Source organism: Nymphaea colorata, chromosome 7 (assembly GCF_008831285.2).
Source record: "Nymphaea colorata isolate Beijing-Zhang1983 chromosome 7, ASM883128v2, whole genome shotgun sequence".
Taxonomy (NCBI): domain Eukaryota; kingdom Viridiplantae; phylum Streptophyta; class Magnoliopsida; order Nymphaeales; family Nymphaeaceae; genus Nymphaea; species Nymphaea colorata.
The window spans coordinates 1,544,173-1,552,882 of record NC_045144.1 but is presented as its reverse complement, the minus strand read 5'-3'; the positions used below and the strand labels follow the sequence as shown (position 1 = coordinate 1,552,882).

The following is an 8,710-nucleotide window of genomic DNA, read 5'->3' as shown; positions in this document are numbered from 1 at the left end:
ATACGAGCTCGACTCGTTTAAGCTCGACTAGGAAGCACATTCGAGCCATATATTTAGTTAAACGAGTCGAGCTCGAGTTGACGAGCCGACTCGTTTAATTATTCCAGTCGAGTTCGAGTTCATTTGAGTTTTGAGTGAACTCGTTAAAGCTCGACTCGGCTCGATTAGTTAGTGAACCGGGTTGTTTAAAACCGGTTCAAATGAGAAAGCGGGAAAAATTTAGGGTTTCCTGGAGTGGCTACTTTCCTTTTTTCGTTTTCGTTCTCACTTCTCCCTCTCTGAGCTCTCTCCGACTCTGACTCTCCCTCTCTCGCCTCTCGGTCTCTCCGACAGTCCGACTTCTCCTTCTCTTCTCTTCTCTAGTTCTCCCATCTGGAGTCTCCGACGTCTGCAGGAGGAACCAGTCGTCCGCGGGCCGCGGCCGTGGGCCACTTCAGCCTTCAGCCTTCAAGGTCAGCCGGCTGCTCCGCCTTCAGCTCAAGGTGAGGTCTTCCACTTCTCCGTCTCCAGTTCTCTCACTCTAGTTCTCCCGTCTTGAACATGTAGTTGATAGACTTAGAAAACCAAACCAGAGTGATAGGTTTTATGTTTCTTTTAAGAGTTAAAGGAATAATCTCGACGGATCTTTCACCCAAAACCGTGAACGGGATCGGCTATTGTTGTAGTTGATTTTCTAGCAATTTCATCTGTTTTTTACCCCATTTCTTGTTGGATTCCTAACACAGCTGTGATCTAGTGTATAACAACTGATTTGAATGTTAACACATCGTCTTCAGACTAGATTTTGCCAGCAAATGCAGTGTTTTGTGCAGTTCTTCCGTCAACATAGAAAGTTATGGCTTCGCCCAATTTTTGGTATGTACATGTTCCTGTTCAATATTGCATTTCCTTTTCCATTTCTGTTCATGAACCTTTTTTTGTTGCGGTTTCCTGCTCCCACTGTCTCTATCTCAAAAGAAAAGGAGGAGTGGAATCTCCATCGTGAATGGACTTGCTGACATTCCTTTTGTTTAGGCCCTGGAAACAGGGTTGATTACTTGTGGTACTTGTCAAATTTAACTTGGAAAATGTGTATGATGGTATATCTAGTAAGACTGGCATGCCTTAGCTTAGTTTCTTCTGCCATATGTATTTTCTGAAAGGCATATAAAATCAACCAGTGGAACTGTTGATTTTAAAGAATGTGCCCAATGTAAATAAACAATAAAATGGATATATGCAGTTCCTCATTTGACTAAAAACTCATGAAACTCTTGCATGTATGTGGTCTAAATAAACAACAAGCTAATGTACTATTGCATGTATGTGGTCTAGTAGTAATGTACTATTGTTGGTAGTCTGGTGCTGTTGTTGCATACTAAGATATTGATTCATATGTGGTCCTCATGGAAAACCAAGTTGTCAAAGGGAAGCAGTACTTTCCTTTTTCATAGTCAAAACAATTTTGTTGACTGGATGAGAGCTAGGCCCCAACTCTATAGCATTCTACGCAGGTGAGATGCAGAGATAAGTGGCCATGTCAGTTCTGGATTTGGTGTTAACTGACTAATGTGCTTTAGTAACAGATTCCAGTCAAATTGGTAGATAACTGTTCATCGATTTTCTGTTTTTCAGATTCTTGCTAGTTTCTTTCCGTCTATTTTTAGAGGGATGGAAGAACAGCTAGTCCTTCTTAAAGATGATAATGAAACAATCAAAGAAGGCATACTGCTTGTTCTTGCAAAGGCTGGCGGAGCTATCAGAAATCAACTTCCAACACTAGACAGGTACAATCTAGTCATTTGAGAATTGTGAGTAAGAACATGCCAATATGATCTGGTTTGATATGCTTTATTTCATCTCAGCTCTGTAGACCTACTGTTAGAGAAACTGTGCATAGAAGACACAAGAAAGCAAGCAAAGTACTCTGTCCAAGCTCTCGCTGCAATAACAATTGGTGATGGCCTCAAGTCACTCTCACTGCTTTACAAGGTTGGTGTTCTATTAACTTCTATTCATGTATACCTTGTGCGAGACGTGAACATTGCTTTTGAGTTCCACATGCAAGCATTCTTTTGCAATATGATGTTCTGGGTTCTTATATGGGATGGTGTTTCATACTTGAAGTTCAGCATCTTGTGGATATGCTATAAAGGAAAGCATCTACCAGCCATATTGCAATCTTTGGGCTATATTGCACAAATTGCCATGCTAATATTTGAAACCAGGGAGGAGGAAATTGTAGAGTTTCTATCAAACAGAATTTTGCCATGCAGTGTGTGCACAGACAACTAAATCTTGTATGTGATGTTCTTTTCTGGTTTCTGCTTGGCATTCTTTCTCAGGCTGAGTATGTTATTTTGTCATACTGACATAGCATATTAATGTCTGAAAGAACTACAGATATTTGCTATTAAGACCTTAGTGAAGAGTTACCTACCCACTGAAGATGCTCTTCTGCGCACTGGAATTGGAAACCTTTTAAAGTTGCTTAAAGATATACTTTCTTTTGGTGAAGTGTCCCAAACTATGGAATCGAGGTTTGCTGGCTTCATCTCTCAAACTATTTGCATGTGATATTGGATATATGTTGCATATTGTCTGCAACTTATGCAGGTATGGAAATTTACTACTCATTCTTGTTTTTCCATCAGCAATATTGATAAAGCCCATCTTAGACTTGCTTCTGCAAAAGCAATCCTTTGCCAGGTTGTCAAGGATCTGGGACCACAAAATACCAAATGATGTTTTCTTTTTTACTATAAAAATTTCACAGGTATGTTCCACTTTTTGAAATTTACTAATGTGAATAAGGTGCTCAGTTTTTTCTTGTGGTTGGTGATATCTTTTCAGATCAATGGTTGTCAGGCTTTTGGTGATATCTTAAATATGCAAGAGTTCCAATAACTGATGGCAAAGCTCCCAAGAGTTCCGACTTTGATACACTGGCTATAAACATTGCATCTGCTCCAAAGAATGCTGCATGTGTTTTCAATTGCCAGGTAACATTCTTTTATGTTTGTTAAACTAGTTCGACAGGATTCATTTTTTTGTCTTCCTGGAGCAGGTTTTTAATTTCTTGTCCATGATGGTCTAAATCAAGCCTTGTTCTGTTTTTATTTTGACAGATCGGTTAGGGGAGAACAAATACAGGCACTGTTATTGCTTGCATTGTGAAACTTCGGATTGACTATGGAAGACCAATTAGAGTTCCGCATGAAGTAGTATCTCATGAAGAAATTGATAGTGGTTCTTCAAGTTGTGAAGAAGCAGGAAATGAAAGTGCTCCAGGTGCATTAGAGTCTATGAGAATGGAGCATAAGGTTGCGGCCAGGGAGATTCTTCAATATTCCAGTAATGTTTCTAAGTTTGGTTATAATGATGTTCTGGCCACAGACGTTCCTGTAAATTTACTACTATTGAGCATTTGTATGTGTCAAATGATGTTAATATATGGTGTCGAGTTAATCGAGCTTAAACGAGTTGTTCTTGCATCGAGCTTAAACGAGTTGTTCTTGCCAAGCTGAGCAAACGAGTTTATCGAGCTTAATCGAGTCGAGTTCGAGCTACTGTAGTCGAGTTATTGTCGAGTTCGAGTCGAGCCGAGTTCGAGCTAGTCGAGCCGAGTCCGAGCTAGCCGAGCTCGGGCTCGACTCGGCTCGTGTTCAGCCCTACTGTTTCATGTTAAGCCCTCAGTGGTGGTGGGTTAGATCAATGAATGAGCGATTAACAAAGAACTGCAATGTTTTCTGGCAAACAATGCAGTCTCTATGTATTGAACACTTGGTTTCATACTCACCTTTGTTCTAATCATCATTAAATAAAGAAATTTCTAAGTTAGCAAACTGAAAGTTTTGCATGTTTGATAATAGAATGTATTGGTTTATCATTGGTTTGGTGCGTGAGTATAGGGGATTAGTGAATAAAAGGTTGGTGGCTTTTGAAAATTGCACAATTCAGGCTGTCAGCTTTATTTTTTTTTGTTAAAGTTTATATCTATATCTATACCCTAGATTTATACAAGAGTTTTGGTTATTTCTTGTTCTGGGGATGGTTCTTTTTGTTATAATCAAGCGTAAATACTGGAATGGTAGTACTAGTCTCATATAGTTGGTAGAAGACTTGGTGATGCTAGTCATGTGATTAATACGAACACATGGACTTTAATTTGTTATCCTGGAACTGTGGACCTGATCTCACATGTACTTGTAAATTTACCAGATAGCTTCAATGATGTAATACCATGATTTCTGGGCTTATATTATTTTTTCCTCTCTTTTGAATTCTGTTTTTCCAGCTTGAGTTTTAACCAAAATGGTGTTATATATTGCAGGATCTAATTTATTATTAGGTAAATTGCCTTCTATATTGGATGGTTCAGCAATGGAGAAAGCTGAAAATCAAGGTGACGCACTGGCCACTCTAGCACCTAAGGTATCATGAACATATGGGTGATCTGAAGCTACCTTTGCTCATAGTGGAGTTCAATTGCTTTGTTTCCAAGAGAACCTTTGCTGTTTTATGATGCATGCAGACGTGTGCATTCTTACATTCACAGCTAGGATTCTATGTGCATATATTGTGGAAACCATCATTGGCAGCGGTTCCAGCTTTTATATCAACCTTTATCCATGATTTGTCTTCGAACCTGGGGGATATGAACCTTGGCATGTTATCTGAATATAGTTGATTAATTTAGGTTAGACTTGCTTTCGTTACCTGTTGCCTGCTGATATTTTGGTCATTTGTCTAGTACAGACCCACTTGATTGAGGATAGTGTCTTCACACAAATCTGATCAGTGTAACAAAATACTCTCCATTGCAGGAAATGACTAAGACTTGTTCAGCTGTTATAGTTACTGGAAATGAGTATCATTCATGAAGGAATATCGATGCTAGAAACTTCATGTAGTGATGCTCTCATCTTTCACCATGCTATCTATGGATCCTCCTGACTTTGCTTAGTGTGTGTGCATGTAGTCTAGACTTAGAGTGGCATGTGGACACACACAAACACAATATGTGCATTCTCTCTCTGACCTGTCACACGTGTACTCTTGTTTGTGCTCTTCATCTTGTCAACAATATATTTAGATATGTTCCTCTAGTCTGTGGAGGGAACACAGTAGCATTTGGCTGCTAAAGATTAAAAAAGGTTGAAAAGACCTTCACTACAGTGCAAAATGCCCCTCATGTCAATGTCATGATTTCTGAAGCTTGTTAATGCGGCAGCCTTGTGCATTTATAATTGGCATATGAACAATATTAATATCTAAAAATAGCTGTCAAAAATGAGATTTACCAAGTTCCACATTGGCGTTGAACTGCTCTCTCTCTCTCTTCTATCTCTTCTCTATACATTCAGCTTTTGTAGCTCACTATATCTATATATTATTATAGAGTTGTGCATAAAAGAAGATCAGAGTGCGATGAATAATGAAAGTGATATTTTTTGGGCTGATATTATCTTGGAATGATAAAATGCCTTTCATGATTTCAGCAATTATTATGCGTTTACAATTCTTGACTCACTTTCATCTTGAAGCTTCTAGGATGGGTTTTTGATTATTTGTTGCTTCATCACTCACTTTCGATCGGTTATTACATGTTGTTTGATTCAAATTAAGCAGGTGAGGTCAGAGGAGTCATGGATGAACTTTGATCAGGAAGCACTGGTCTTGCATAACAAGTTAGTGTCTTGAACTCTAGTTCTATATACTTCATGTACTTCAGAATTGTCTATTATTTCAAGTGCACGCATTTGCAGGCTGGCCAGGTACCCGAACCAAAATTCAAGTGGTTGATAACAATCTAAAGATCAACACTGTAGACCTCAAGATCATTACCACAATAGTTGGTAATGACAGTAACTGCAAGCATGGTGAGATGTGCATATTTTTTTTATGCGAATAATTCCTTGTTGCAGGTAGCCTTGCACTTTTTTGGGGGTTTATGACATCTTTTGCCATTGATATCAGATGAAAATCTCCCAGTGTTCCTGTGTGGGCCAGGTTTTAGAGCTACAACTTCCTGGAAAGAGGGCTGTAACCGCAAAAGAGTTTTGGAATACGGTCAGCAACTGTTCAAGTCTCTGTAGCGGAATTGCCATTATCTTTCTTGTGGCCATTCAACACGATTAATTCATTAGAATTCTTTCTCATGAAAGTTGGATCCTTTTGTTCATGTCATTGTAACAGGAATTGATGATTTTATTTACTCATAATCCTCTAAGTGACAAGGTTTTTGTTGTATTTACAAGTTTGATTTTTAATGGAATGATCAATTGGTGCGATATCCTCAAAAAGATGCCCAGTACTCTCCTCTTCAGCCATGCCCTGTACCCATGTCAGTGTCTAATTTCAGTGGCTAATTTGATGAATTACGACCACGAATTTAAGGTGCTAGTTAGGATATCGGTTTTGTTTTATTCCCAAGGTCCATGGACAGAATATGTGCAAAAGAACATCTGGGAATTTAAACCCGGTCTGTTAAACAAGCATTATTTTATTTTCCTCATGGCAATTCCGACCAATGGAAGCATCTTTTGCCTTTACTTCAAACTAAAATTTTAAATATCATGTACAATGTAGGCCCACATTATGAAGCATTATAAATCAATCTCCTCTACAGCAATTGCTGCTTCCTGCACCACTAGAAGCTGCTGCAGCTTATTTGCAGCCGAAGAAGCCAGCTAAGACTGAAGACAAACTTTTTGGTGATCTAGTAAGCGTTGCAAAGACAAAATCTAAACCCTTGAGTAACCCGGCAACTTAGAAATTTGGGTTTATCCCTCTTGACTGCTCCTTTACAGGTTGATGTTATTTTGCCAATTGATGTTATATTATTTATTAAGATTATAGTTGTTAAATAACTGATAGGTAGTTGATCTTCACGTTCATTGCATCACTGGTCGTGGTTAATGATTCATATGCAATTTTCAAACTAGAGATCAAGAAATGTAAACTGAGTATTATCATTTATCAATTTTGATAGGTGGTTGATTTATTTTTGACAAATTTTATGTGACATTTTTTGTACCATGGTTGCTTCTAATTTTTTATGCAACTCTGGAAATCTGAAAATATATTTCTTTATTATCAAACTAAGAAATAATTTTCAAAAAATCTAGAAATATATTTCTTTTTCTTCAAACTAATATTTGTCAGTCATCACACACATCAAAATAGGAATAAGAAAGATATTTCCAAAAATATTTTTCTAATTTCAGATTTCCAATCCATCAAATGACCCCTTAAAGGACCATTTGACAACTTTGAACTTTGATTTAATAATAAAATTTTCCAAATAAAATTCCACATCGAATTAGAATTAGAAGTTTTTAGTTTCTCTTTGTGTTTGACATTTAGAATTTTGATCCCATAATTGAAAATGTGTTTGATCAAACATTAGTAAAATCACATAATTAATAAACTATAGCCATCATGACGTGTTGAAAAGAGAAAAATAAATTCTTCACGAACATGAGGGGTCGTCTTCTTGTGGAGGCAGGTTGAGACCGGCTACACGAACTAGCGGATGGTCACAAGCGGCAGAGATGGTATTGGTGAACTCCGTGGGGACGACGATGTGACGGCGACACCATGGCCGCGAGCTGAAGGCAAAGCTGGGTGCACGGGAACACGTGACCTTGGCCGAGGAAAGGGATCAGCATCATCTCCGTTTCCGCGCCGCCTCATACCTCTCTTCCTCCACCTTCGATGAGCAGTAGTAGTCGACCCATCTGTATTAATGCTGAAATTAGAGTCCATGTACTCCTTTTTTACGAGCGTAGATCCTAGTGGTGACCCATCTCTTGCTTACTTTCTTGGTTTTCACCCTTTTGAGTATTGACCATTTGATTGTTCAGGCTCTTATAGGCGACCCGAGGAAGACGATTCAAGAAGAGCTCCTTAAGTGTCAAGTTTGTCTTGTTGTGAGAAGGGACTGGGTGACCTGTCACCTTCAATGCATGATACTGTATGTTTATCCTTAAGTCTGTCCAACCTTATATATCGGAGTGCATGTGTTTATGCAGATGGATGTTTAGTAAAACTCAATATTAATATTTAATGACCAGATTATTTCTTTGATGGAAACTCTCAACTTTTCAGGTATATCCTTTCTCAAGAACATGGCGATCTTATCAATGTCTATGACTGGTATCAGCAGGACAATGTTTATTAACTCACTGGTTTCTGAATAACCTATTGAGTGTTGATGGCACCCTCAAAAAAAACTTGGTTTTATGAAAACCAATTTTTCTGAAAACATGGTTAAAAAAACTATCTTTGTAAACTTAGTTTGGATGTTTGGAATCATTGCATGATAAATGCAAAACTTAGTTTAGAGGCAAAAATCAGTTTTGCCTTAAAACTGGAGGGAGACAGTTTTTCAAGCTCTTTATGAAAGCCAGGTTTTGCCAAAATTGGGTTTTGACAAAACTAAGTTTTAATATCATCCAAACATTCTTGCGATGGTGTTTCGAGAGACAAAACCTGGTTTAGGTTGTCATCCAAACACCCCATAGGTCTTTTGCACTTTCTTTTACAAAACCAAGTTTTGTTAAAACATAACATTCCTGAAACCCAGCTTTGATGGACCCGAAATACTCTAAAATATTGGTTTAAAAAAGCAAAACCAAGTTTGGCATCAAAACCAGGGTTTTGGGTGTCATCCAAACATCCCCATAATCTTTTGTATGCATTATCGACATCAGTCAATAACGACGAG

The 8,710-nt window shown here is 38.2% G+C and overlaps 1 long non-coding RNA gene across 9 annotated transcripts; it reads left to right on the top strand.

Moving 5' to 3' along the window:
• Positions 1 to 243: 243 nt before the first annotated feature.
• LOC116257614 (uncharacterized) lies at positions 244 to 6,284 on the top strand. Of its 9 annotated transcripts, none has more exons than XR_004173449.2 (13): positions 244 to 482; positions 777 to 855; positions 1,615 to 1,766; positions 1,845 to 1,971; positions 2,112 to 2,279; positions 2,375 to 2,519; positions 2,634 to 2,755; positions 2,848 to 2,981; positions 3,108 to 3,333; positions 4,313 to 4,413; positions 5,611 to 5,669; positions 5,748 to 5,861; positions 5,959 to 6,284. It is a non-coding gene; the product is annotated as an uncharacterized LOC116257614 (long non-coding RNA). The 9 variants fall into 9 exon arrangements; XR_007573904.1 differs by having other exon boundaries at positions 2,375 to 2,595; positions 2,689 to 2,755; XR_007573902.1 differs by having other exon boundaries at positions 2,375 to 2,595; positions 2,689 to 2,755; positions 2,833 to 2,981.
• The last annotated feature ends 2,426 nt before the right edge of the window (positions 6,285 to 8,710 follow it).